The sequence below is a fragment of the Musca domestica genome, unplaced genomic scaffold (genome assembly GCF_030504385.1).
Source record: "Musca domestica strain aabys unplaced genomic scaffold, Musca_domestica.polishedcontigs.V.1.1 18, whole genome shotgun sequence".
NCBI classification, from domain to species: Eukaryota; Metazoa; Arthropoda; class Insecta; order Diptera; family Muscidae; genus Musca; species Musca domestica.
The window spans coordinates 14,101,234-14,117,468 of NW_026712238.1; the positions used below are offsets into that span (position 1 = coordinate 14,101,234).

The window sequence follows — 16,235 nt, forward strand, 5'->3', positions numbered from 1 at the left end:
TTAACTGTTTACAAAAATCAACTGTCCCTTTAACTTTCCCTTTGGTAAAATCAGATTTAAAAAATAAAACTAAATGTATATATATTAAATCCGGCCGGGAGAATGTACAAAATACTTTGTACATCCTTTTGTGTGCGGTTGAGGCGCTGGGGAAATCCAAAAATTAAAAATAAATATTTAAACATTATCAGTTTCCCAGCGGTCATAAAATACCACATGTGTACAATTCATTGATCTTGTGCGCTGTCGCATATGGTAATGTGTAAAATAATAAAGTCCATGACCCACACACACACAATTATCGATGCGCCAGTAGGTAGCCAAGACCACTTGAATGAAGGGACAAACAGCCATGCAATGGTTCATTGTAAATCTAAAAATAGATAAGGACAATTGTGTGGCTGCGAATAGGTTAAGTTAGATCAGTTTTTGTAGCAGTTAAGAACAATATTTTTGAAAATAAAATCAGATTTAAACCAGCAACCCAAACGAGCGGTTGTGTTTTATTTCTCAGGAGTGAGATTTGGAACTGATCTCAACACAGAGTGTTTGGTTTCTCTTCTCATTCAATGCCTATAAAATCATATTTGTTGTCCTAATATTCTTTATCCTTTAATGTCCACGATTGTGTCTCTAATAACATTCTTTAAAAAATCTACGGTTAATGTTCCAAAATTACATATTTTCAGCTCTGGTTGTCCTTAAAAACATTCATTAAAATTCCACGTTGGATACTCTGACATAATAACAACTTACATACATATCCCAGAAAATACAAATTTGTTACCATTCTAGCCTCTCAAAAGCTATCCTCAAAAAATCCACTTTTGTTGTCCTGCATGATATTCAAAATATACCTCATAAATCTAAGTTTTTTTTGTCTTAAAATCCTTCAAAATTTGTCATTAAATAACGCCCTATTAGTCTATGAAAAATATCCTCAAAAACTTCACATTTGTAGACCTGATATGTTCTCTAAAAATCCTGGAAAAGTCATTGATAATACCTTAAAAGGAAATTTGAAAATTTTTGATAATTTCCCAAAAAAAAAAAAAAAAATTAAATCTATTGCTTTCAAAGTTTCTTATACAATTCTTGAAAAGTTCGTATTTGTTACCTTTTTAAAGTGACATCCGGGTATGTTCGTTTAAAAATTCTGACATTCCTCTTAAAAAATATTTTTAACAAGTTTCCCGATAGCCCTTAAAAATATTACCCGCAAGTACAATAGCAGTTAAGTTCGGTCCAGGAGTTACCATTATATGGGGGTTTATACGAAGACATGGACCTGTGCAGGGTGAGATAAAAAAAAAACTGCAACAAAGTCAAACGCCATAATAGTTAAATATTATTGAATTAAAGCATAAAATGTTGGAAATAGCTTCAAATTTTAGAATAACTTTAGATTTGTTCGAATTGGTCACCTTTGGCACTAATTATGGCCTTCAAACGGCAAATGAAACCATCACACGCTGCCGGAATGTTGTTCTGCGGTATTTTGGCCCATTCCCGGCGAAGCACTTGCTTGAGATGATCGACACTTTGGTATTTTTTAGTGCCAACCTTGCTTTCCAAAATTCTCCAGACACAATCGTCCAACGGATTGGTATCCGGAGATTTTGGTGGCCATTGTGCGCTGGAAATGTAGCCAGGAACCTCATTTTGTAACAATTCTTGGGTGGCGCGTGCTGAGTGCGTTGGTGCACATTTTCAGCTGACCTCTTTAGCAAGTAAACGCTATCATCTTGTTTGTTTACAAACTGCTGGACAAAGAATGTTTTCTCATCGGAGAGAGAGAAACCCAAATTCGGCAGTTCAATACTTTTGGCCAAGCGAAGAAACTCTTTAGATCTTTTGAGTCTATTTTCTTTCTGTTGCGCTTTTTAGAATTTCCATGGCTTTACCCCGAGCTCATTTTTCAATATTTGCCGAATGGAATATTTCGATATGTTCAGCTCACGAGCCATTTTTCGGCCACTCTGACGTGAGTTTCGATTAAGACGCTTCTTTAATTTTCGAACGATTTCTGATGATGTTTCTGTTATCTTCCATCCACTTCCTTGACGTCGGGCATTGCCAGTATCACGGTAACGAGCCATGATATGAGACACAAAAGATTTATTCACATTTAAATGCTGGAGTGCTCTAACGATAGCCACTTGTCGGTTTCCAGCCAAATATAAAGAAATCTCACTATCACGCTTGAATTCCATCAGGAATAACTTTTTTTCTGGAAAATGCTCACCAAAATGCTTTTGTGCGCTTGTAAACAATATAATGAGCTGTCACTGGAATAATTTTAACAGCTGTCGGACAAGTGGCTTAGAAATGGGAGCAGTCGGAAGTTGATTGCAGTTTTTTCATCTCATCCCGTATATACTTTGTTATAATTATTATTATTATTTTGATGAGTTATGAACGGATGTATGGAGGAAGGTATAAAAATTGCAATGTGCTAAGTTTCAACCCAATCGGATACTTCCTCTAGTTTTTTCGGGATTGTTTCTCAAAAATTTGTAGTACTGTTACATAAAGGGGTGGACCAATATGTCCCATCTTCACTCTAGATCTAGTGTTGATAGAAAATGAAAGTAGTATCAGTTTTCTTCCGTTACATTTTTTCCAGTACCCCTATTAGTTCAAAATTATCAATTCTTAAGATGTAGGGAGCATTTCAGTCAAGCCACCAAATAATACTTTCAGACTTATTTTAATTTCTTTAAGTTTTTTTTTAAACTTTACACCACTGTTTAATATTGTCTAATGTTCGTCAAAACGCACCTCATATGGGAAAATAAGATTTTTTTGTTGGTTCTCTACTTCTTTCTTCATTACTGGCCAACGATAAATACTGTCTGTCTGCCAGCCTGTCACATAAGTGTGTCCATTTGTTACAATGTTACGAATAACATTTTTTTCGTATTGTTCTATATTTATCCCCCAAAAGAATACAACCTAAAAGCAAAGTTGAATAGCAAACAACAACAACAAAACTCGAGTAAAAGAAAAACCCAAAAAAATGTGACAACTACATAAACATGATAACACCAAAAGCTAGATGGCTGACGGACTGACTGCCTGGCTGGCGGGCAGACCAAGTGCTGCTCCATGGGGGTGTAAAAAAGTAAAACCCCAAATAGAAGGTTTTTTTTTCGTTCTCCCCAAAAGAAGAATGAGCTGGCGCGAACATTTACTTTGGACGGGAGCAAGGGGGTTCCACCACAATATGAGCAGCAAATTGTTGGCAGAATTTCTGGCTGTCTGTCTCAATCTGTGTGTGAGTGTGGCGTGTGTTCGGTATAGGTGTGAGCGGTGGAGGATTGTACTATTGAGGGTTTGGGTCATGCTTTAGATGAATTTGTTTGCATTTGCCACATTAGTAGTATTTTTGTAGTCATTGTTGTAGAGAGAGTGTGTGTCACAGCTACAACAGTTAGTCTCTTACTAGCAGCAGACCAAAGACAGTGGTTTTACATCAAACAATAATTTTGAAAGCAAATTGATATTAAATTAGAAAATGGCAAATGGATTAGAGAATATTACAATCACTTAAGATTTTTGTTGATATTAAACCTTTCAGGGGCATAGGTTATAAGGTTATGAGCCAAAAAAAGTGAAATCTGGTTCAATTGAGCATTTCCACTTATAAGAAAGTAGAAAATTCCAAAAAATGTCGTCTTTAATAAAATATGAATCGATATACCTCCATCAAATTGACTGTGTGTTTCTTTGACATGCCGTTTTAAATAACGAAATTCACGGAAATATCCTTTTTAACACTGTAACGACCCAAATTCCCTTCTTCTGGCTAAGGTATGCTCGCGGGGTCTAGGGTCTGCCACAGAAATTTATAAAGTGACCGAGAGAGTAAAAAACGCAAGTTGTTTGTGTTTTAAGCAAAATAAATAACGTTTATTCAGAATTGATTGGGGTTTACTTATATTAAACAGCTCTTGTAAGAAAGTATATATAGATTTTGGTATATAATGCGGCAAATTTAGCGTCCTTGCTCTTCTGATGCTGGTTATCCTCCTGTGTTTGTCGAAAACACCCCACCTCGAGGGATTGAAGAACGTAGAAACCAAGGGCTGTAGACACCTCAAGGGATTAAACGGGGATACCCGAAGGGCTTGAACACCTCAATGGGGTTGATAAAGAAGAACCCAAGGGCTTTACACCTCAAGGGGTTAAAACGATGAACCCAAGGGCTTCAAAAACACCTCAAGGGGTTAATACCAGAAGGCCCAAGGGCTTTGACGCCTCAAGGGGTTAAAAACGAAGAGACCCGAAGGACTTTAACGCCTCAAGGGGATAGATACGACGAACCCAAGGGCTTCAAAACACCTCAAGGGGTTAATACCAGAAGGCCCAAGGGCTTTGACACCTCAAGGGGTTACAAACGAAGAGACCCGAAGAACCCAAGGGCTTTACGACACCTCAAGGGGTTAATTCCCGAAGCACCCAAGGGCTTTACGACACCTCAAGGGGTTAGAAGCGAAGAAACCCGAAGAACCCAAGGGCTTTACGACACCTCAAGGGGTTAATTCCCGAAGCATCCAAGGGCTTTACGACACCTCAAGGGGTTAGAAGCGAAGAAACCCGAAGAACCCAAGGGCTTTACGACACCTCAAGGGCTAAATTCCCGAAGAACCCAAGGGCTTTGCGACACCTCAAGGGTTTAGAATCTAGTTAGAGAACACGAGTTACCGAAGGGCTATGACACCTCTAACAGTTTTCCTATCTTGTCACCACTCTGACTCACCTGACTTCTTTGCTGTTGTTCACTTCAAAAACTGAAAAGAACTTCTCATAGAACTTTTCCTTTTTATAGGATCGCAGCATGTCACGTGATCTCAGACTTTCTATGGCAAAGCCTTTTTGTTGTTAGACAAAACAGTTATAAATTTTGTCTTCCATGCATTCGCTTTGCCATCATCGAACGATGGTTCACTGTCATGCATGGTCTTTGTTGTTATGCTATGCCTGCGTTGTCCGGTCTCCACTACCATGCATTAGCATCAATGCCCAGTGAGTCTTGTTTGTTGTTGTGCGTTTATGCATTGTGCCATGCTTGCTTGTTGTTGTGTGTTTATGCATTGGCGCAATGCTTTGGTTGAATCGATCGTTGTGATGCTTGCTTGTTGTTGGCTGCCTATGCATTGGTGCAGTGCATTGTCATTGCAGTTGTGCGTTGATCTAACAACATTGCTCGCTGTTACTGCGTGGCCTTGAATATGACGGTCATTGAACCTAACTGTCCAGTGTTAAAATCAATGCCAAACAAGAAATCGATGTAAATAATTATGAGGGGGATTGGTTAAGTTTTGGAAATAAAAAGCGGTGTTTATGAAAATTCATATTTATATAAATAATTCATTATTTACACAAATAAATTTGACAATTTGACAATTAAACAACAAAGTGGGGACGAAAACAAATGAAATGACTTTCGTCGTCACACTGCCTCCCCTCCCTAAATGAGCCGGCTGCTTTCACAACATCCGCACAAAAGTTTTGCCTTGTCGATTTACGTGGACCCGGAGCTTCTTCCCGCCAATGGTAAAAACACGCTTATGTTGGTGGTGAGGTATCCAGCGACGAAGGGCTTCTCGCAGACATGGCTGTAATTCGCTCCTAATTTCCTCTGGTAACATTTCCCGGCATTCAAATTGGATGTCCTCAACAGATTTTTCCGAAGTTACCGGTACGACAACCACACTGGATACTGTCGGGGGGTTCGGGCTTCTTACTTGTTCCAACCGACGGTTTATATGGGGTTGACCGTATTCGGTTTCCGACTCAGAGTCCGGTGCATACCGAGGGGACAGAGCCAAACCCATGTTACGTCCGGGTGTCGGTGGAAATCCCGTGTCCATGAAGAGGGTACGACCTGGCGTCGGTGGTAAGTCGGTTAAGGTGTCTCCGGCTGCCATGGGTGACACTGTAGGAGGGGGGGTGATGGGGTAGTCGTGTACCACAGGTGGTCTCCGGGGCGGGGTAGATGGTACCTCATCGTCAGATGAGATAACGATGGTCTCGACTACTACCGGTGAGGACGATGGCACTTCACGTCGCATCTTCTTTTGGTTGTGGGACCTCCTCCTTGTGGGTTCGCTGGTGTTGGCCCTCTTGGATGGCTTAGGGGCAAGTGTGGACCTTGCGTTCTTTTTCCGCAGTGCATCGGTTTCCCCCTCTGTTAACCTCGTGAGCACAACCGAGCAGGGTTTGAGCGACTCCACAAGCTGGTATTGATGCTTGTAAAAAGCCTTTGTACGTAATGGTTGGGTAGGTTGGTCCATTATTGATTTTTGGGAATCTGTTGAGGTAGAAGAAACAGTATCTATGTTAGTATCTACACAATTTAGATGTTCAGATGGTGAGACGTAAGGTTTCATATCCCCCAGATGAGCGTTCCTCTCGTGTTTCCCGTCAACTTTCCGAACCTTCGCGATAACCGGAGATGGAAAACTAATAATTTCGAAAGGCCCATCGAACTTAGGTGCCAATTTCGCCGCGAAATTGTCCGTCGCTTTTGACAATGGATGTTGTTTAACCAGTACAAGGTCTCCGACAACTGGAGCCCACTTACGACGTCTAAGGTTATACCGTCTTTTCTGATTTTCTCCAGCTTGAGCCAAGTTCTTCTTGACTATTTGGAAAATTTCACGTAGTTCGATCGCCCTCTTCGAAGGTTCTTTAACTCGAGCACCCGAACCGATTGTTACCTCATCGAACAGAGCACCTGGGAGCCTTGGTTCTCGACCCTGCACAAGAAAGGCCGGGCTGTACCCCGTTGACTCAGAAACGCTTGAATTAACTGCCAACGTAATTTCTGGCAGAAAGTCGTCCCATTTGTTATGCTGATTGCCTGTAAGCTGAGCGATAACTGTCTTTATTGTTCGGTTGGCTCGCTCCGTGGGGTTTTCCTGTGGACAATATGGTGCAGTAAATTGTCGGCGAACACCAGTTTCCTCCAGGAAAACGTTCAGTACCTTACTGGTGAACTGGCTTCCGTTATCGGTAATGAGTAACTTCGGTGCGCCAAATCGAGATAGAATCCTCTCCCTAAATGCTTTTATCACACCTTCTGCCGTAGCTTTTCGCATTGGGACTAACTCAACCCACTTTGTGAACCGATCCACAAATACCAAGAGCATGCTATTTCCGTGCTTGGTGCGTGGCATTGGGCCCACGAAGTCAGCACACACTACTGCCCAAGGTTCTTCAGGTACCGAAGTTAGCATTTCTCCTGCCGGGGCTGTCTGACTTGGCTTGTACCTTTGACACGACTCACATTTCTTCACAAAGCGCGTCACATCGCGAGTCATGCCAGGCCAATAATAGCGTCCACACGTTCTGTTGATTGTCTTCCGGATACCTAGATGTCCGGCTGCTGGTTGGCTATGATTTTCCTGGAGAACTCGCTCACGCAGCTGGGATGGAACGCATAACTTCCATGGTGTGTCGTCCTCGTCATCCTTGGTCCTTTGAATGTGCCTGTACAAGTTTGAGCCTACTATGGCGTAATCTGGAAACTTCTCCGGGTTCTTCTCGATCGCTTGCAATTTTTCCTTAATCCAGGGGCACTGAGTAACGGATTCCTCCACGGCCCTCATCAGTGGTTCCACCGGCTGTCTGGACAAGGCATCCGCTACTACGTTTAAGCTTCCCCTCCGGTATTCTATGGTAAACGTGTATTGTTGCAACTCCAACGCCCAGCGTGCTAGTCTTCCGGTAGGATTCTCAATGGAGTTGAGCCATTTTAGTGCCAAGTGATCCGTTATGACTAGGAAATTGTAGCCTTCGAGGTATTGGCGCATTTTCCGAATGCCCCATACTATCGCTAAGCACTCTTTTTCGGTGGCCGAGTAGTTGTTTTCTGCCCCGTTCAACGTTCTGCTGGCATATGCTATAACTCGCTCACCTTCGTCGAAAGTCTGGGTAAGAACCGCTCCAAGTCCATGATCGCTAGCGTCTGTCTGAAGGACAAATCTCCGTGCAAAGTCAGGGCAGGCGAGTACTGGGGCCTGGGTGAGTCTGGCTTTGAGCACTTCAAACACTGTCTGTTGGTTTTCCGTCCATTTCCAGTGTTTGCCTTTCTTAAGAAGTGACGTTAGGGGTTGAGCAATAGTGGCAAAATCGGGTATAAATCTCCGGTACCAAGAAACCACCCCCAAAAAGCGCCGTAACTCCTTAAGTGTTTTGGGTGGCTCTATCCCCTGAATTGCTGCAACCTTATCGGGGTCAGTGTGAATGCCTTTCCCGCTGATTACGTGACCCAAATATTTTGTCTCACGTTTAAAGAACTCGCATTTGTCGGGGTTGATTCGCAATCGGGCTTCACGCAACCGCTGGAAAACATTTCGTAGATTCTCTAAATGTTCCTCCAATGTTCTTCCGATAACAACAATATCGTCTAAATAGGCAAACGCATGTGGCTCCATCTCTGGTCCGATAACGCTATCCAATGCCCGTTGAAATGTTGCGGGTGCCGAGTGGAGACCAAATGGCATGACTTTCCATTGATATAGTCCTCGTCCAGCCACAGTGAAGGCAGTATATTTTCTGCTGTCCTCCTCCAGAGGGATTTGCCAGTAGCCGTCCTTCAAATCGAGACTGCTCACGTACCTGGCTTCTCGTAGTCGATTTAAGATAGTATCAATTCGGGGAAGTGGATACGCGTCTGGTTCAGATCGGCTGTTAAGTTGCCTGAAGTCTATACATAGTCGCCACGTCCCGTTTCTTTTTTTGGGCCAAAGTAATTGGGGAACTGTATGGGCTATGTGAGGGCTCTATGTATCCTAATGTTAGAAGCTCGTTAATTTTGTCATCTATGATGGCCTGCATAGCTGGATTTCGGGGTGCATATCGGGCCTTAAAGGGCCGGACGTCCTTCATTTTAATTCGATGGATCGCCGCGGTAGACGGGCCTTGAATTTCTTCAAACTGTCCGAGTTCAACATCTAGGAAGGATTGTATCCTTGCTTGGTCCTCTGTTTCAAGCTCACTTACCGTTTTATGTCCAGCCGCTTCGGCTCCTTCTTCGTTAGCTGCTGACGTGGTTATGATTGTTCCGAGATGATGTACTTCTGGCTGGACTCCGAATTCGCAGGTGAGACCGGCACAGCTGATACGTGCCTCGCTTTTAACTAAAAAGTCTAGTCCTAGTAGTAGGTCCTCTGTGGCGTCAGGCATAACTAGAAATCTGACTGACAATCGCCGGTTTCCAAAGATGACCTGAGTATGAACCGCTTCTCGTATTTGCCGTAGGGAACCGTCGGCTAAGGTAACATGGGCAGTGTGTGGTGTACTTAAGAGGTCCGGCCCAATGGTGTCGCGTAGTTTTTCACTGATGAAATTACTAGTGGCCCCAGTATCCACCGTTGCAGCTAGAGGCTGACCCGCAACTATTATAGTGGCCACCAGTTTAGTTGCTTCGACGTGAAGCGAAGTTCTCAGTTGAGGGGACTGGCCATTTTCAGCGGATCCGTTGCCCCTCTGTTCTTTCGGACCCGATTGCCGTTTCCCGACATAACGCGGCAACAATCTGTGGTGCGTACTCCTCTACGACCACAATCCCAGCAAAACAAAACCTGAGAATTTCTACACCCAGATGCAAAATGTCCAGGTTGAGCACAGCGTCTACAGGCAGTGCTTGGATCGAGGCGGTCCTGTTTGCTTTCCAGGTCGGTCGGATCTATTTGTCGATGTTGCTCGCGTATGGGACCGGAACCGGGAGGTAAACTCTCTAAATCGTCTGCCATTTCGAGCAGGTCGCTAAGCGTATGAAAATCCCGGCGTCTTATATACCAGAGGTATTCTGGGAGGGCATTTCTAAAAATCCTTTCGAGTTTCTGGCCCTCCGTATATGCGGTGTGGCGCATCAAGTTTTGCATGCTTAACGTATATGATTTAAAGGGTTCCCGTGGCCGTTGTTTTCTTTTTCGTATTTCGTCTTCCAACTGTTCGAAATACCTAGACGGCAAAAAGAAACGAAGGAAGTCTTCTCGAAGTTGTTTCCAGGTTGTCCATTGCTGATTGTTGTTCCGGTACCATACCAATGCATTTTCCTTTAATACTTCTGGCATCATTCGGGGCAAATATTCAAGGTTAACCTCATACATGACGGCCAGCTCTTCCAGTCTTTCGATAAATTCTAGGGGACCTCGACTACCATCATAACTGATGTTCCATTTTCGGACCTGGTCTGCTAGGGCTCGAGGATCCCAAACCGCCTTATCTTTGTTAATATCCGTACTAGGCTGTACGGGGGTAATATTTGAAGAAGCAGCCGCGGCTTGGTTTTCGTTTGCTGGAACATTGATTCCTCCGGATGGAGTAGTTGACGCGGTGACCGTTATACTGGGTGTTTTCTGCGGGGTGAGAAACTTCAATTCCTGGCTAGTAGCTGGCTTCTCATATTTCTCCTGCAATTCTATGAGTCGAGAGAATCGTTGAGGGGAGTGATCCTCCGATAATAGGAGGGCGAACCGTCTCCGAAGCTCTTCGACAGTACCAGATGTTGGACAACCGAACTCCTCTAAATAGGCCAACAAGTCTTCCCTTCTTAGGGTGTAGGCCCAGGAGACACGCAAAGATGCCGGCATTCCCGTAACCTTCCAATCAATTCTTGTTTAACGTTTAAACTCTCTCACGGTCCCTGCTCGGGCGCCACTGTAACGACCCAAATTCCCTTCTTCTGGCTAAGGTATGCTCGCGGGGTCTAGGGTCTGCCACAGAAATTTATAAAGTGACCGAGAGAGTAAAAAACGCAAGTTGTTTGTGTTTTAAGCAAAATAAATAACGTTTATTCAGAATTGATTGGGGTTTACTTATATTAAACAGCTCTTGTAAGAAAGTATATATAGATTTTGGTATATAATGCGGCAAATTTAGCGTCCTTGCTCTTCTGATGCTGGTTATCCTCCTGTGTTTGTCGAAAACACCCCACCTCGAGGGATTGAAGAACGTAGAAACCAAGGGCTGTAGACACCTCAAGGGATTAAACGGGGATACCCGAAGGGCTTGAACACCTCAATGGGGTTGATAAAGAAGAACCCAAGGGCTTTACACCTCAAGGGGTTAAAACGATGAACCCAAGGGCTTCAAAAACACCTCAAGGGGTTAATACCAGAAGGCCCAAGGGCTTTGACGCCTCAAGGGGTTAAAAACGAAGAGACCCGAAGGACTTTAACGCCTCAAGGGGATAGATACGACGAACCCAAGGGCTTCAAAACACCTCAAGGGGTTAATACCAGAAGGCCCAAGGGCTTTGACACCTCAAGGGGTTACAAACGAAGAGACCCGAAGAACCCAAGGGCTTTACGACACCTCAAGGGGTTAATTCCCGAAGCACCCAAGGGCTTTACGACACCTCAAGGGGTTAGAAGCGAAGAAACCCGAAGAACCCAAGGGCTTTACGACACCTCAAGGGGTTAATTCCCGAAGCATCCAAGGGCTTTACGACACCTCAAGGGGTTAGAAGCGAAGAAACCCGAAGAACCCAAGGGCTTTACGACACCTCAAGGGCTAAATTCCCGAAGAACCCAAGGGCTTTGCGACACCTCAAGGGTTTAGAATCTAGTTAGAGAACACGAGTTACCGAAGGGCTATGACACCTCTAACAGTTTTCCTATCTTGTCACCACTCTGACTCACCTGACTTCTTTGCTGTTGTTCACTTCAAAAACTGAAAAGAACTTCTCATAGAACTTTTCCTTTTTATAGGATCGCAGCATGTCACGTGATCTCAGACTTTCTATGGCAAAGCCTTTTTGTTGTTAGACAAAACAGTTATAAATTTTGTCTTCCATGCATTCGCTTTGCCATCATCGAACGATGGTTCACTGTCATGCATGGTCTTTGTTGTTATGCTATGCCTGCGTTGTCCGGTCTCCACTACCATGCATTAGCATCAATGCCCAGTGAGTCTTGTTTGTTGTTGTGCGTTTATGCATTGTGCCATGCTTGCTTGTTGTTGTGTGTTTATGCATTGGCGCAATGCTTTGGTTGAATCGATCGTTGTGATGCTTGCTTGTTGTTGGCTGCCTATGCATTGGTGCAGTGCATTGTCATTGCAGTTGTGCGTTGATCTAACAACATTGCTCGCTGTTACTGCGTGGCCTTGAATATGACGGTCATTGAACCTAACTGTCCAGTGTTAAAATCAATGCCAAACAAGAAATCGATGTAAATAATTATGAGGGGGATTGGTTAAGTTTTGGAAATAAAAAGCGGTGTTTATGAAAATTCATATTTATATAAATAATTCATTATTTACACAAATAAATTTGACAATTTGACAATTAAACAACAAAGTGGGGACGAAAACAAATGAAATGACTTTCGTCGTCACAACACCGAACCTTTTTTAGAAAATGTTGATGTATATATCGATCGTTTTATATAAAAAATTGTTCATGTTGAAAATGTTTTCTCTTAATTTACCGGAGGGGGGAAAAAAGTTTGTCTTTAGAAGAAGTCAAAAGTCATTCCGTTTGTAACTCCTCGAAATATTTATGTCAGACCCAACAATGTATATATATTCTTGATCAGCGTAAAATTCTAAGTCGATTTAGCGATGTCCCTCCGTCTGTCTGTTGTAATCATGCTATTTTTCGAACGAATTGAGATAGAAGTCTAAAATTTTGCACACATGTTTATTTTTCCAGTAGGCAGGTTAAGGGTCCAAGTCTTCGTATAGCCCCCATATAACCGTACCTCCTTATATTCGGTGATGATTTTAGCGACATTATTCACCGGAATTGTTTCAAATTACGTATTTAGAGTTCGTGATGAGAACTGCAGTCTGTAACAGAAAATTGTCTATGCGGGTCCAGGTCTTCGTATAGGCCCCATATACCAGTGCCTTCCTATATTCGGTATTTTAACGAGTTTAGGTACAATACCCACCGAAATTGTTTGAGATGTCGTATTTGAAGTTCGTAATGGATACTGCAGCCTATGACAGAAAATCGCACAGCTTCGATGTAACGGTACCTCCCGATATATGATATTTTGATGATTTTAGCTACATTATTCACCGCTTATTTCAAGTTTCGAATTTCAATTTGGTAATGACTTATGACAAACAATGTCTATGTAGGTCCACGTCGTATGGACACCAATATAACGGCTATATTCGGTTTTTTTAAAATTTTAACAGAATTGTTTAAGGATTTTATTTCCAAATTCGTATTTGAAGGGTATTCAAAGTTCGGCCCGGCCAAACATACTGCTTCTTAAGTTGTTTTTTTTTTCTTTTTTTTTTTTTTTTTTGAATGGGACCCACAGCCACGATTTAAAGAGATTTTGATAAATATTTAAACTGCGAATTGTTGCTTTCTAAAAAAAAACAATCGGAATCATTACAGGTTTTATAATATACATGGTGAGATGAAAAAACTGCACCCAACTAAAGTTTTTTTCCAAGCCACTCGTTCGACAGCCGTTTAAAATTATTCTAGTGACAGCTCTTTACCCCGAGCTCATTTTTCAATATTTGCCGAATGAAATATTGCGATATGAAATTCCAAAAAGTGCAAGAACTTGCACCGCAACGGAAAAAAATAGACTCAACAGAGCTAAAGAGTTGCTATGCTTGGCCGAAAGTGGTGAACTGCCGAATTTGGTTTTCTCCGATGAGAAAACATTCGTTGTCCAGCAATTCGTAAACAAACAAAATGATCGTGTTTACTTGCCAAAGAGGTCAGCTGACAATGTGCACCTTCTCAAGAACTCAAGTGCCGGCCATTGTGATGGTGTGGGCCGCCATAACAGCCGATGGTCACTCTCCGCTCGTATTAATCGACCGTGGCATCAGAATAAATGCCGAATATTATTGCGAAAATATTCTGGAGGGTTTATTAAAGACTTGGGCATGCAAACATTTTGGCCGCAGACCTTGGACATTCCAACAGTATTCAGCACCATCGCACTCAGCACGCGCCACACATGAACGGTTACAAAATGAGATTCCTCGCTTCATTTCCCGCGCACAATGAAAAGCAAGGTTGACACTAAAAAATACCAAAGTGTCGATCCCCTCAAGCAAGCGCTTCGCCGGGAATGGGCCAAAATACCGCAGAGCAACATTCGGGCAGCGTGTGACGGTTTCATTGGCCATAATTCGTGGTATATAGGTTCATGTTATCCTATAGCCCCTATATAATGGTACTTCTCGAAATTCGGCATTAACAGACTATTTTTCAAACGTTACTTTCCAAATGGTGGAGAATATTAAAAAGTTTTGCCCAACCGAACTTAACTACTTCTTGTTCGTTATCTAAAGGTGCGCTGTCAGGATGTTCGGTTTTTGATGGAATTTTCCCTGTATGTTGACCGTGTGATTTCTCCAAATTTGTCAATATAGGGTCAAGTTAATTTGCTATGGCTGGGACTCAAAGTAAACAACAAATTAGAGTTTAACACAAAAAAACATATTTTACAATTCTTACATTTTTACAAATTTTAGAAACAAAAGTTCAAATTAGAAAGTTTTAATTCAGTTCTAAGGTTATGTGGAGATTCATAAATAATGAAAGAAAACTCAAATCGGAGCTCTGAAATGGTTTCACAGTGAACTTTACCAGCCCAAGGAATGTTTTCCTTAATTAAATCCTGTCGGATCCAAACACTCGATAAACCATAAAATCGTTTTTTCTTTTCATAACAAATAATTGGTCTGTTTTCCGATATCATAAGGAAAAATTGATTATCGTAGTAAGAAGTTTTACATGCTTGCAGTTTTAGAATAGAGCAAATAATTCGAATGAGATTCAAAATTACCTTAAATTATCTACACTTCCTACCAATTAAATAAATTATGCCAAAGAGAATTTGAAATCTACCAAAGAATATTTGTATTTACCACCTCTCTTTCTCACAACAAAAACCACTGTTAAGTTAAGCACACCGATACGTATGAACAATGTATAGAAGCGGAGCGTAAAGCAAAATAGCAACTAACACAGCGGCAACGACAACAACGATATGGCTACGAAGTGAAAATCAGCGTACAATACACACACACACAGACACAACAAGGTCACTGGAAAAATCGTTAAAGCAAAGACGAAAGAAAAATTCCTAAAGTATACACACACGCAGGGTAGGAAAAAAAATTCAAGATGTGTCTTTTTCGGGCATTTTTCAGCTCGAATTCTGAATATTCGAAGCTTTTTTCGTTCAAAAATTAAAGGTCTGAGAAAAATTAACAAAGGAAAAACCAACTTCATAAAAAGTAGGTTTTGAAATCCACCAAAAAAAAACTAAATTGGGGGAAAGTCATTCGGAAAGACCCACTTACCTACATATTCAGCTTCTGCTACCAAAAAGTGAGCTGCGACCATGAACAAACGAACAATTCCTAATTGTATTTTTGCAAAAGTGGTGGCTCCACTTGGTTTGCTTTTCGTTTTTTTTTTTTTCTTTTTTCTTTCTTTCACTGTTTCTTGATGTATATTTTTTCGCTTTTTGTTGTTGCTTATTGGGGTTTTTTTATATAAAAATACAGAATTTCTTAATTTCACAATATTTTTACTTTCGTTTTTTTTTTTTTTTTTCTTTAAATCAAAATTTCAATATTTTCCTTCTTTTTTATGGCTACACACAAATCAATCTGTTTGCACCAGCTTAGCTCTTAAATAATTTACTTTAATGTTACAATTGTTATAAAAAAAATCTGCTGCTTTTCTGCTGGTAGGTATGTATCCACCGTTGTTGGTGTAGACTCCTCTATTACTTTAGCTTGTTCCGCTCAAAACGTCCAATCACCTCAAAGTCTAAATAATAACTGTTAAAGTTACAACTTTTACTGTTCTAAGCATGTCTCCCTGCCCAGCTTTTAAGCTCGAAAAGCATTTGCAAAAGCTCACTTCCACAAAGCTTTGGCTTTGTAATTCCTGGATTCGGGAAAATCCAACAACACTTGTTGGATGTGTTGTGGGGCCTAGTGCGCATGTTTTGTTTATGCTTGCTCTGTCTTCCAAACCGGTTTGTTTACAAACATTATATCTTTGGTGTGAGGATAACATGTGCTTTTCCATCTACGGCGCAGGTCTGGGAAAGTTGTAACAACACATGTTTACTCATGAAACTCGGAGGAATTCGTTTCGATGGAATTGTTTATTTCTTCTTTGTTGACTTTTTTTCTAAAACACTTTAGCTTGGGGATGTACGGATTCAACAGCATTCGACTGACAACAGTTGTCAGAAACCACCTGTTCGTATAGTTAC

The 16,235-nt window shown here is 41.7% G+C and overlaps 1 protein-coding gene across 2 annotated transcripts in view; it reads right to left on the reverse strand.

The window, feature by feature from the left end:
• Window positions 1-15,785, reverse strand: part of LOC101892891 (MAP kinase-activating death domain protein) — a 170,582-nt gene extending 154,797 nt beyond the window's left edge. For both annotated transcript variants that reach the window (XM_059120957.1, XM_059120958.1), the window contains exon 1: window positions 15,307-15,785. The gene's annotated coding sequence lies outside the window, so the exon portion shown is untranslated. The remainder of the gene's footprint in view (window positions 1-15,306) is intronic.
• Between the last annotated feature and the right edge of the window lie 450 nt (window positions 15,786-16,235).